Source organism: Pteropus medius, unplaced genomic scaffold, assembly GCF_902729225.1.
Source record: "Pteropus medius unplaced genomic scaffold, Ma_sr-lr_union100, whole genome shotgun sequence".
Lineage (NCBI taxonomy): Eukaryota > Metazoa > Chordata > Mammalia > Chiroptera > Pteropodidae > Pteropus > Pteropus medius.
Genome location: NW_024349799.1, coordinates 11806113 through 11820416, shown reverse-complemented (window position 1 = coordinate 11820416; position 14304 = coordinate 11806113). Strand labels below are relative to the sequence as shown.

Here is a 14304-nt window from a genome sequence, read left to right as displayed (position 1 = left end):
ATTTTTCCCATTTGACTTTACCGAAATTAAAAACAAGTTTACCTGGGAGAATATAGCTGGGTAAAGAGCCCTTCTGTCCCAAAATGATGCTCATTATATTAGAAATTGCTTTTCATACTACTTATTTCATATTGACTTCTATTTCCTACATCATATTTTTAATACTGTCTACAGTGGATTAATTAGCAAGACTAAAAATTCACAAAGAATCTTTTGTTTTTAGGTGTATTCTGATTAAATAATATCCACGACATGATAATCAGGAACTTGTTTTTAAAGTAGAAACAAAACTGTAAGAGTCTCTTTCTGAGAACTTTTAGTAATATTCTGTATAAGACAGCATGAGGTTTATTTAACGAATAATTCAGAGAAGCTGTGGGAAATTTCTATAAAGATGGCGTAGGCGACAGCCTAGAAAATTGATTTTGTGTGTCGATGCTGTCTTTGATTAAGGCTAGTTCTTGGAAAGCCTTTTTGTAAATGCTGTGAGCTCTTCCTTAACAATAGGTATGATGTTTGCATTGCTTTCCCTGCTGCTGTTTTTCTTTCTTGTCTCATTCTGCCGGCCTTTTGAGAACTCATTTGTGACATTTGGTCAGTGATACTTCTTCCCATTTATTGTGCCATAAACTCATGGCAATTGAACCTTAGAGACAATGTGATGTAGTAGACCACAGGCTTTGGAATCTCAAGGACTGTTTAGTCTTAGTTCTGCTATTCACTAGCTGTAGGAATTAATCTTTATTTTTTTTTTTAAATTAAATCTATTGGGATGAAATTGGTTAACAAAATCATGTAGGTTTCAAGTATACAGTTCAATAATGTATCATATATGTATTGTGTATTCATCACCCAAGGTTAAATTTCCTTCTGTCACCATATATTTGACCCCTCTTCCCCTATCCACCTTCCTGCTCCTGGAATTAATCTTTCTGAGTTTCTGACTTTAACATAAATTGAGGAATTATATCAGTAGGCTTAATGACCGTGGGTGGCAAAGACTTGCCAGTGTATAAGAATGGAGATTGAGAAATAGAAGAAGTGAAGAAAGGAAGGTAGAAGGCGGGAAATTCTTTTAATCAGATGATCCAGATAGCATTAAGACCAAGAATTCCTAAGAACTGGGGTATACAGTATCAAGAAAGTATAGAATTTTGTGTTTATTCTTAGTCCTCTGCTTTAACAACTCTGAGTACACAGACATCTCTTCACCTTCCTATTGAAGTCTTCTCTCCAACTTTGATCTCAGTTGCTATTTCTAAATTGCCTAAGATTTTAATTTTTTTTGCAATTGAAATGAACCATGATTGTATTGCAACCCTAACCTTTAATACAAACAGTGTATTTCAACTTTCCCTATTTTGTTTGAGTAATTAAAAGTGAAACAGTGGTGAGAGAGAGATGTGTGTCCTCCTCCCCCTTTAAATTCTTGTTAGTTTATAACTAGCAAAGATTTCTGGAAAACCTCAAAGTAGGGTGGTTCTTTTTTTCAGGACCAGAACCTGTAAGATTATTTTCCTTATCTGCAGTGATCTAGAAAAGGCCAGGGGAAAGTAGAATGGGCTTGATGCAGTTACCTTCTGTGGGATTAAATCACCACAATTTCCAGGAAACCTATATAATAGGGTGACTTCAGAGTGCTGAGGATTCCCAGCTTTACTGCTTATTAGCTGCATAATCTTAGACAAGTTAATTTTTCTGAATCTTTCTTGTTAAAAAAAAAGAGAGAGAGAGAGAGAGATGCTTTTAAAAACCATGTTGACCTGCCTCTCCCATGAAGAATTTCGTGACCTGCAAAATTCTGTACAGAGTATCTTTGAGAGTTTTTGTTTTTCAATATGACTGCCAATTTCAGATTTTTAATCCTTTCAGTTTCTTACTTAGACTAACTAGAGCTCTTCCTGGCCTCCATTTTCACCTGCTATGGAGCCTTAGCTCCAGAACAGATGAGCACACAGTAGCACAGAGCAGAGAGAGGCCTTGTCTCTCTACTGTACAAGTCCAGAAGAATATAGTGAGGACCTTGTCTCTATACAGCTGACTTTGTCAAAGAGCACTTGGGTTTGACTTCTTTTGATATCTTGTTTCTGTGCCTTAAACTACCATGAATTAGTTAAAGTCTTTTGAGCTGTGGATTCCAATCTCGTTACAGATAGTCCACAGACATTTCAAACTTAAAATGTCCAAAACATAATTCAGTGTATATTCATATCAACTTCACACAATAATTTTTCTCAGTAGCACTGCCATCCTTCCCATTCTAGAAACCCAAATCATAAAATTCTTTCTTCTTTCATCTTCCTCATTATCAGTTACCAAGTTTTAATTTAAGCAGTGAGATCTTGACAAGTTGTTTTAGTTAGCCTTTTATTTCAAAGATGTCACTCTTATTTTCTCAAGTGGCAAGTTGTTTTAGTTAGCCTTTTATTGCAAAGAAGTCATTCTTATTTTCTCAAGAAGGTAGGCCTCAGGAAACACATGAATTAAAGCAGATCCTGCCGTTGTGGCCAGAGCTAGCTGGCTGTCAGTTCTAGAACTGATTTATGCTCTTTGACTCTCTCTTGGCTTTATGTTCAACTCTACATCATGATTTTCTTCTTTTTGTATCCTTTCCGCTTTAGCCCCAGCTAGTAATTCTTCATTACTTCAGTATTACACACTTCAAATTCCAGAAAGAGTATATGGTTCAGCTTACAAATATCTCCATTTGGCAAAACCTTTAATGCTGGGTGCTGGCCAACCAGTAGATTTCTGGCTGCCTCTTAAGTGAAGCATATGCTCTTAGCCTAGCAGTCTTATAATTCAAAATGACCACCTAGTACTATTCCTTCATCAGGGGCTGTCCTTAGGTGTGTGTTTTAATTTTGTTTATCTTTTTAATTGGATTTTAATGGTTTAATATTACTTTTAGGTACCTTGTAAATGTCTTTTGAAATCATTTTTCCCACTGCCATCACTGAGACTCTCGTATTAGCTCTTATCTATACTAATGCAGCATTATACTCATACTCCCTAATCCCCAGATAACTACTTCCAGGTCATCTTGACATTGCTTCTGGAGGCAGTTTCCAGTACAAATCTAATCTTGTCTCTGAATGTGTTAAATAGAACCATTGACTTGCCATATAAAGTCCAGGTTCTGTAATCAGGCATGCAAGTGGCTCCATAGTTTTGAGTTTTGAATCTTTTCCTGCTATTCCCTGCCACATACTTATGTTCATGTAGTCGTTAAAATACCATAAATACAAGAGCAGTGGTTACAGCATTGTTTATAGTGACTAAAGAAAAAAGAAAACGATGTAACTTCATTTCAAAAGGAGAATTCTTGATAAATGATTATAAGTCTATATTATGAAGTTATATGCTGTGTGTTAAATTTTATTTTGCTTGTTACACATTATAAAAATAAAATTCAAACTTGTGTAAATCAAAAGGAATATCAGTTGGCACATGTACCTAAGAAAATGAGTTGGACAGGCTTCTTGCACGACTACATGCAGAACTTTGAACAGTGTCATCAGGATATCTGTTTTCTCTGTCTCTTGACTGCTTTCTTTGGCTTGATTTTATCCTAAGCTATGACCAGCTGTGGTTTGTGTTCTCTCAGCTTAACAACCCCAGTGGAAAAACAATTCTTTCCTAGTAGTTACAGCCAAGGCATGAGTCTTATTAGCTTGGCTTAAGTCATCTGCCAGTTCCTGAGACAATCACTATGGCAAGGAAGGTAGAATTTGATGATTGTCTAGGCCTGAAGCTGGAGCTCAGCAGTGAAGCCTGTCCTACTCAAATTTCATGAACCAAAAGGAGGGTTACGAGGACAGGATTTCCCAAAAGAAAATTGGATTGCCGATGCCAGAATGAGGAAAAATGGATTCTGAGCAGGCAAAAGTAACAGAGTCCTCTGATGCAGCTTTTAAGAGACCCAGAGGATGATTCTGACATTTATCATACAAGATACAGAGTATTATGGGGGTAGGGGATGCACATGAGTATAATATATATGTTATTGTGAAATGTGTGAAAATATGTGATTAAGCTATTCACAGTGCTTATCTCGGGAGTAGGATTGGTGGAGATAGAGGACCAGTTATAATATTTCTGATATCTCTGTACTGTTTTACATGTTTCCAAGAGCACATATTATTTTTGTAAGAGTAATTAAAAATATAAAACCTAAAAGTTACAATGCCGAGCTTTCTGCTTAGGAATATTGAATACCTGGCAACTGCATTTTGGGAGATGGTAGTAGTAATAATTGCTAACATTTACTGAGTGTTTTCTCTGCATCAGACAAACTGTACATGTTATATAATTTTTCATTGAACCCTCACAATAACCTTCTGAGGTATTATTAGTGACAATGATTGACATATGTCTAAACTGAAGTTTAGGGATATTGTTAGTCATTCCCAAACCTTGTTATCAGAATGACCTGGAGAATTCAAAGAAACATATCCCTGGCCCTACGTTGGGCTGCCAAATTAAAATCTGAGAGGTAGAGCCTAATCTGCCTATTTAACAGGTACCTTAAGTGATTCACTTACAGTCAATTTATTACCAAAGTTTAGGAGTTCCACTGGATCACATATTTAATTCATGGTAGCATAACTAGTAAAGAGTCAGAGTTGGGTTTCAAATCTTAATAACTGCTCTATTAATAACATGATTATTATCACTGCAAAAATTTTATACTAGGTTTTTGAGTTAAATTAACCTTTGTAGACCAGCCAGAAAATCACCAGCAGTTATGAGATATAATTTTGTAGGGAAGAGTTTTGAATTCTAGGCATCTGATTTACAAATGACTCTTTGAAACACAAGACAAAGGTTTACTCAAAGCAAGATGATCTTTTCATTGGAGCAGTTACATTATTCATGACAAAGGTTAGCAGAATAGGCACCTTTTTTTACTATAACAACATGTTATTATTACACATTCATGAAATATGGTGACACAAATATGTGTGTTGTTTTATAGAGCACTGGAGTTTCTGCTCATTAGATTAGCACTGTTTTGTCTTTAATAAACAATAAAATACAAAAGCAACACACATTACTTCTCACCCCTTATCCCTCTCTCTCTCTCACACACACACACACAGGCATACTTTGGTTAAACATCACCCACATAATTTCCTTTTTTACACCTTTAATGTAAAAATCTTATTTTCAATTCAATTTTGCAAACATTGGTATTTTGCATTTTTTTAGTATTTATAAGGAAGGAAACCCTATTAAGGTAATAATTAGGCTTACACAATCAAAATTTGCAAATAACCAAATTAAACTAGGACAATGATAATTTCCTAAGAAGTTGAAATTTTGATTTTCCTAGTGTGCTTGTTGTCATTCAGCATATGTTAAAGAACTGAGATAAGTAGGAATGTAAACAGTTCAAGTTCACTTTACCCTGAGTGCACACAAGACAGCAAAAATATAATGTAAAAAAGAAAGAATGCTGTCCATTGGATTCAGTGTAGTGCCACCACATTTCATAGTCATTGTATTCATAGTCGTGGCTATCTTTGAGGTCATTGCTGTTTTCAGAGTTATCTTGGGATTCGAGATTGTCTTAGAATTTGGGTTCATCTTAGAATTCAGGGTTGTTTGGAGATTTGGAGTTGTCTTGGAATTTGGAGTGGTCTGAGAATTCAGACTCACCTTGGGATGCGAGGCTGCCATAGAACTTGTGGTCACGAATGTTAAGAGTTGTCCCCGAAGTATTATCAACAAACAGAAAGAACAAGCTGATGAGTTGTAGCTTGAGCATCATTTTCCTGTTTCAAAATAATTATAGATATTTAATCTAACACTGAATCACAAACAAATTTCAGAACTAGTTTTTTTAAAAGAGGAGAAAAATGAAGGAACCTTCTTCCCAGCTCTGGGGAAACACCAACCTTTTATTTAAGAAATTTCATAATTTTTAAGATAGAAGGAAATTTAGAAGTGATCAAAATCAACCTCTTCATTTTACAGATGGGCTCAGATGAAGAGCATAATTTGCCTGAGAATGCATATCTAAAAATGACAAGAACTAGAACTTGAGTCCGAGTCTTAGTCTAATGTTTTTAATTTTTTTATTTTATTTACATCAAGAGTTTATTAAGGGAAATTATATACGAGGCATGTTTTGGGCAGCAACAAGACAACATGAGTCTCCTCTGTGCCGTGCCTTTTGGCAGGTGCTAAGGAATTATATAGAACAGGGCAAGGTAGGATAGGAATAGTGGTGCATGACTCACCCCAGGTGAGGGGAAATGCCTTATCATATTTGTCCAGGGCAGGCAACAACCTGTTGTAGGAACCAGGACAGGGGAGTAGTAAATCAGATAGTCCCTGAGGAGATTTACTATAGGAAGCAATCTCTATTCTGGCTTGGAACTAGCTGGATCTAGCTCCAGGGTCTGGCAGCAGTCACATCATGGAAGAGAGTCTTCGCCATATCAGAGATGCTTCTTCTTCCTTTTTTTTTTTAATTTTATTATTAGTTTCAAGTATACAATACATTGGTTAGACATTTATATAGTTTATGAAATGATCACAGTGATTGCTTTTTCTCTCCTCTGGTTCTACACCTAGCCATTACATTACTGCTGACTGTATTCCCTATGCCATGCTCCCCACCCCCATGACCATCTATCAACTACTAATTTGTACTTCTTTAACTCTTCACCCCTTTCTCACAGCCCTCTGGTGTTTTATTAGATGTGAACAGTGAAGACATAGTATACACATACACCATTTTTTAATTAAGGGTAATTTTCTTTTATACTGTATTCAAACCTAGGGGCTTTGGCATATTTGAGGTAATGTAGCTAGCTCATGTTGAACATGGTTAACTATTCCTTTTAAAAAAAATAAATAACTTAAGGCTCAAACTTAATTTTAGAAATCTAATATATACTAAAAGTTACATTTAATTCTAATATGTAATTGAGAAAATTTCGATTTAACATTTGGTATTTTTTTTCTTTGAAGATTAAGAATTCAGGCTTTCTCTAGTGTCCCATAGGGATCTTAATTTCTTTCTCACTGTGTGCTATTTAAATATAATTAGTGAAGAAGTCACATTTTCTAAACTTGACCTGCCATTTGCTCTTTGAAAATATCCTACTGAGTATTTTCTAAACAACTGGTGTAAGCAGATGAACTTTGGCAGAGATCAAGGAATTCAAGTAAAGTCTTCTAAAATCTACTTGCTTATTTAAAGAACCCAGTGAATGCCACTTCGTTATTTCTCTTATCTGTATACATTAGTGAATTTCTTCACTGAATTGACTAACTAGAGGAATATGCTATTTTGCTTGCTGTGATTATCATGAGTTAAAATCAAGTTAGTATGTTAGAGATAGATGTCTATTTTTTTTCCTAAAGCATCTTACATACATGTTTATAAGGTAGTTTCTGGCCATGGTTATCTTAAAGTATTAAAAAGTATTGAGGAATACAGTATTCCAGGAGTTTAATTGCTGATAAAGAAACCTATTAGAAAGGTTAAACTTTATTAATATAAAACTAAATAAGAAAAGGATTACATATGAAAGTGATATTTTCCTACTACGTTTATAAAATTTTTTTAATACATTAAACCACTAACATTAAAGCACTTTAAATTCTTTAAAGGAATTTTGTCTTTTGAGCACTCCTTTTCTTTGATAACTAGCACACAGGGAAGTTGGGTTATATTGTGCTAATGTTTTCATCACACTGGCCAGCACTCTTTAAAAATTTCAGGGCTCTTAACAATGGTGTTGACATAGAAGGAAATTACTACATAAATGGCAGAAGTACAAGTTGGTACATGTTCCTCACTTGTTTTACTTTGCTTTGGAGTTTTTCTCCTAAATGAATAGAACCAGTGCTTGCTAAATCTTATTTATTTGAGATATGTATAGAACCTCACTTAACTAGAGAGTAGTCCGATCAGACCTAAGAAGTAAACATAAAAAGCCTCTTAGCAACTAGAGTAGATACTATAAATCAGAATTCTAAGATAAAGCACAGATAACTATTGGTGCTTCAAACACCTCAGTCTCAACTTATTTAAAATTCAGCATTTTCCATTTCCTATTCTTCTGCTTAGATATATTCTGCTCATAATCTCTTTCTCAGTTAATTGCATCATTACCTAGCCAAATGGCTCTACAATCTTGAATTTCTCATTATCTTCTTTTTCTTACTGATTTTGAGCTACCCAGGCCTCTTGTTGATAATGAAATAAAATTTTAAATCCTGAACTCTCCAGCATTCAAATGCTCCCAAATGAACAAAAATCATTTGCCATCATCCACACTTTTAAGTATCTCCCACCTCTGTACTTTGTGCAGTCTCCCCCACCTGCCCAAAGTACTTCTTCCTCCTTCACAATTCTGTTCTTTCTTCAAGATCTAACTCTAATGGCAGCATCTTTGATGTGAGCCTTCCCGAATTCTGTTCTTCTGATCAGTCATTTTAGGACTTCATGTTCCAGAGCACTTAACAGAGTCTGTTTTTTACTATAGATGTATCATAAATTTTTTTCTACCATAATTCTGTCTGTCTTGTGGTCAGGCGCTATCTCTTATTTTTATAATCCCTCTACCTGCTAGCACATTGAGTGCTTGTACAAGATAGTACACAATAAACATTGGAATTGATTGAAATATCTTTGTTTCTTCATGTCTGAGGGTTGATATCATTAATAATGTCTAAAATAATGAGACATATGGTTTTTTGCAATTTTCTCTGCATCATAAGCATAAATTTGCAAGTCACATGCCTGAGTTTAAGTTCCATCTCTACTTCTATCTACTGTTTTGAGAGGATTTCTTCCTTTCTGTAATGTAGATCATAATGTACATACATAATGTACATTCGTAATCCCTTACTTATGATTCTGAAATCCAAAATTTTCTGAAAACAAAGTTTTGTTAAAGAAAAAGTTTGGCACCAAAACTTACTTGGCGGAAACACCTAACCTACATTGGTGTGAGGCTTCCATCGTTTTTATTATTATTATCTGTATTCCACTTATTGTGGATATTAATATGTCACTGCAGAAATGTTAATGAGGTTGATTCTGAGGTGCTGTCTCAAATTCCGCTGGAGTGTTATGTAATACACAACAAGGCTAAGACTTATATTTGAGTTTTTCCTGTTCTTCTGGGCATATCACCGTACCACTACTAACATCCTTATAGATAGGTGGTGCCATGTGGCTGAGATCTGGTCACTATAATGTAGGTTTCATTTTCAGGCCTAGTGTTTAACTTCTCACCAGTCTTCCATTCTTGCTCTTTTCTGTCAGTACCTACTAGAAACGGCTCAGTAGGGTGTCTCCAAGACCCTAGAAAGTGGTAGAACTACTGGATGGCATGATATAAGAGAGAAATTAACTTTTATTGTCTGAGCCAGTGATATTTTGGGGTTGTTTATGACAGAAGTTAGTCTATGCTGACTAATCCAACTATATGCTGGATAACTTGCCTTTGCCTCTTCAAATCTGCTCCCTCTTCTCCTCCCTGCTCTGTACTCTGAGAGGCTGCCTTGTGCAGATGATGTCTTTGGGCTTTTTTCCTCACTGGCTTCCAGTTGGCCCATAGGGAACACAAGCAGGAGGTTGGAGGGAAGAAAGAGAGTAAGGTCAGATATGTATTCTCTTGGCTCCCTTCCTGAGGTTCACTGTGAGCTGCCGGTAGTTTCAAAGATAGTTTTTGTGCAGCCATGATCTCTGTTTCTGGTTTCTGGTAGCGGCCCTCTGCCCTCACTTCTTCAGGTCTAGTGTCTCGCTATCTTGTAGTTTCCCTAAACCCTTCCCTCTACTTTATGTATAATCTCTAATATCCCAATTTGAGTGGCTACCTATTTCCTGCTGGAAATTTAGCTACTACAAACAGTGTGTACATTCTATCATCTTCTGAACAATTCTGAATTCAGAAATATATCTTGCCCCGAGAGTTTCAGATAAGGGACTGTGGATCTGTATCAAGGTCATATGTTTAACATGAGTGTTAATTATATTTGTATGGCATTCAGTAGAGTACCCAACACATGGTAAGTATTTGATAAATAGTAGCCATGATTAGTTTAAGAATAGCAACTATGTTGTTAATTTTCTACCTAGGAAATCTAAATTTCTCATGTTTAGAGCTGGAGCTTTGGAACTAGTGAGCAATTATAAGAACAGTATTTCTCTTTACATACTTACATTACCTTTAATTGACCTACTGGGGTTTTTTTAGGTGTTTCTAAAACTTTCTACTTACCTTCACATGTCGATTCTTTCAAAACTCTTTAAGAAAGTAGAGAAAAGTGATCTCATTTATAAAATCATCTGAATGCTCATAAATTTCATATAGCAATTTCTTGAGAATTTCAAGTTGTGGTACCTAGAAACAGGTCCAATTTTCCCTTCCCTAACTTTTCTCTTTGGTCTTTGGGTTTTTGTCTCATGAAGAGGACACTTGACTCTTTTCTTCAGTGGCAGTTACACAAACACTGTTGGCAGTGGAAGCACTTACTGCTTTTTAGAAAACCCTCTGTAAGTACTATGCTAGGTCTGTGTTCATTTTACTTGTGCCTTATGTCTCTTAGACTTTTGAAATTTATGTATTTGATTGGTTCTGAAAGCAGTTCAGGTTTTTAGGATTAAAATTCTTACCATGCTACTAGTGGGTTTTTACCTGTATGTAAAAGTAGAACATTTAAAACAATTAAGTAGTACGTAGCAGCATGTGGTTTTTTAGTGTGAATAATTACTTTTCAATAAACTGCAGTTGACCCTTGAACAACTCAAGGGACACTGACGTGCTGCGCAGTCAAAAATTTGAATATAACTTTGACTCCCCAAAAACTTAACTACCATTGTCCCTCGGTTCCTGTGGGGGATGGGTTCCAGGACCCCACGTGGATACCAAAATTTGCGGATACTCAAGCCTCTTATATAAAATGGTGTAAAATTATGTATTCAGTGAACCCTCTGCCATCCGTGGACTCCCAACCGCGGATTGAAAATACTGTTTTATATCCGTGGTTGGTTAAATCCGAAGATGCAAACTATGGGGATATAGAGGATTGACTATATATTTATTGAAAAAAGTCTGCATATGAATATACTTATTCAGTTCAAACTCATGTCGTTCAAGGGACAGATAAGTTGTATTTAGAAGCTTCCTGAGAAAGTGGATATGCATCTATGTAGAAACAGGTCATTGTTATGCTAGACTTAAATGTGAGTACTTTCTAGAATCGTACATAAGGACTTTTCTACAATAAAATATCAACCTCTTCATTTTAGAAATCTAGTATAGGAAAAAGAACACATTTCCTCTTAGTTGGAAAATACATGTTCTGAGAGCAAATGTCCATCTTTAAGCAAGTTTGTCTTCCTAATGGTATAATACTGTGCATCTGTAATCTAATTAAATTTGACTTGTCATTTATTCTTATTTTTTATTATCAATGAAAAAAGTGATTTAATTTTAAAGAGACTCTCCTTGCTGTTTCCTTCTCTTGGATAATGGTATCTCCATCAACTTTGAGTTTTAAGTAGAAGCCTTGGCATCAATCTTTACTTCTACTATTAACCACATACATCTGATTAGTCATTATGTCTTGTTGATTCTGCTTCCAAAATTTTTTATCCTTTATCCTAATATTACAGACTCAGCTTGTACCTTCAGCAGTTGTCTAAGCTGAGGTTACCAAACTTTTTTGCAAATGATCACATAGTAAATATTTTAGGCTTACAAACCATATAAAGTTTTCTTTCTCTCTCTTTTTTTTCAACCACTCTTTAAAAGTGTGAGAATCATTTTTAACTTGCAGGCCATACAAAACAGACCACACAGAGCATGCAGGCAGGATATCGCCAGTGGACCATAGTTTGCTGCTCTCTGGTCTAGGCTATTGCAACAGCTTCCTAATTGGATTGTCACCGATATTTTGCCCCATCCCCACAGTTTTCCGTATTATTGCCAGAATGATCTCTCTAAAATATGACCATGTCACTTCCAAATAAAACCTTTTATGTGCTCTTCTTAGCTAAGTTTTCATACTTAAGGCATTCTTATACTACCTTTTGGATTTTTGCCATTTCTTCATAACATCTATACTGTTATTTCCTCAATATTTTATTAACTTTTTTCTTAAAGGAAAATTTATACCGTAAATAGAAAATCAGTACTGAATGCCATAACTAGAAAACCAGTAAACAAAAGATAATAGTAAAAAGAAATAGAGAATTATTAAATGCCTGTTTCATATACCACTCCATCATATAGGTACCACACTTGAAAAAACCACTAGCTTATAAGATAAAGCTTTATCTTATAAGGCTTATGTTCCTTAGCATCTTATGTGTCTCTCTGTAATCTTTTATACTGTTCACATTAGTTGCAAGATTGCTGAACTAAAGCAGATTGAAAGTCATTTTTGTAAGACACTAGATGTGGGCCTTGTTCTGGAAATCTGATGATGCAATATAAGCCTTATATGCTTTCTGGGCTGTTCTCAGGAAAGTTGTGTTCATAATACATTGCTGAGGATATTCACAGGGCAGTTGTCAAGAAGACTTTAGGAGCTGGCAAAGCCGCAAATTCTGCCCATAAAGCTCAGAATGCCCAATGAGCATTCTGTACATTACCTTCACCGTGGTAGTTGAAAAAATTCTAAAACCATTTGCCTCAGTCGGTCGTTTAAGTTTAATAATAATAGAAGACTAGTTATCACAGTGTGTAGTAACGTTTTAAAAGGATGCTCCAAACTTTATATGATATGCCTCACCTTTGCTTCAGCAACACTCACCATCTCACCATTGCCCTGCTCTGCCATGCCCTGGTATCCTGGCATGCCTCTGTGCTTTTGCATAGGCTTATCATCAACTTTGGGTGCCTTTCCTTTAACTCCTACTTTTGATTCAAGGCCCATCTTAGTAACCTGAATGACTGCTGTAGGCAAATTTAGAAAAAAACACCTCTTTTGCGATACAGTCCATACATTATGAAATTAATCCTTTAAAGTGTACTATTTAGTGGTTTTTAGTATATTCACAGAGTTGTGCAGTCATCACTATCTAATTTTAAACATTTCATCACCTCAGAAACAAACCCCATACCCATTAGCAGTCATTCACCATTCTTCCTCCCCCAGTTCCTGGCAACCACTAATCTACTTACGGTCTCTGTGGATTTGCCTCTTCTGGACATTTCTTATTAATGGAGTCATACAATATGTGCTCTTTTGTGACCAGCTTCTTGTACTTTACATAATGTTTTCAAGGTTCATGGATGTTTTAGCACCAGTACTTTATTCCTTTTTGTAGCTAAATAATTAATATTCCATTGTATGGCTATACTACATTTTGTTTATCCATTCATCTGCTAATGGATATTATTTCCATTTTTGGTTTTTATGAATAATGCAGCGGTGAGCATTCATGTACAAGTTTTTGTGTGAATAAGTTTATTTGCTTAGTTATGTATCTTAGGAGCAAAATTGCTGAGTCATATGGTAACTTGATGTTTAATCTTCTGAGGAACTGCCAAACTTTTCCAAAGCAGCTTTATCATTTTACATTCCCACTAGCAGTGTATTAGAGTTCTGATTTCTCCACATCCCCACCCAACACCTACTCTCGTCTATCTTTTTAGACAAATTTTGATAAATACCTCTTTACTAAACCATTACAAGTCTTATTACTACTCGACAGTGACCATGTTGAAGTATCTTTTTCTTTTTTTTTAAATTGAGTTATAATTGACATATGTTATATTGGTTTCAGGTGTACAACGTAATGATTCGACATTTGTATATATTGAAGAATGATCACAATAAGTCTAGGTAACATCCACCACCACACAGTTATAAATTTTTTTTCCCATGATGAGAACTTTAAAGATTTACCATCTTAGCAACTTTCAAATATACAATACACTATAGTTAACTATAGTCATCACACTATTACATCCCAAAGACTTACTTATTTTATAATGAGAAATTCATACCTTTTGACCACCTTCATCTGCCCCTCCCCCACCCCCCATCACCACCACCACTACACTCTGGCAACTACCAATCTGTTTTATCTATGAGTTCTATTTGTTGGCTTTTGGAGTTTTTTTAGATTCCACATATAAGTGAGATCATACAGTATTTCTCTTTCTCTGTTTGATTTATTTCACTTAGCATAATGCCCTCAAGGTCCATCCATGTTGTTGCAAATGGCAAAACTTTCTTCTTTTTATGGCTGAATAATATTCTGTTGCAGTTGTGTACCACATTTTCTTTATCCATTCATCCATTGATGAACACGTAGGTTGCTTC

At 35.4% G+C, this 14304-nt stretch overlaps 1 protein-coding gene across 8 annotated transcripts in view; it reads left to right on the top strand.

Annotated features, from left to right (window-relative positions):
* Positions 1-14304, top strand: part of NF1 (neurofibromin 1) — a 209570-nt gene that overhangs the window by 119306 nt on the left and 75960 nt on the right. The gene's annotated exons all lie outside the window — the stretch shown is intronic.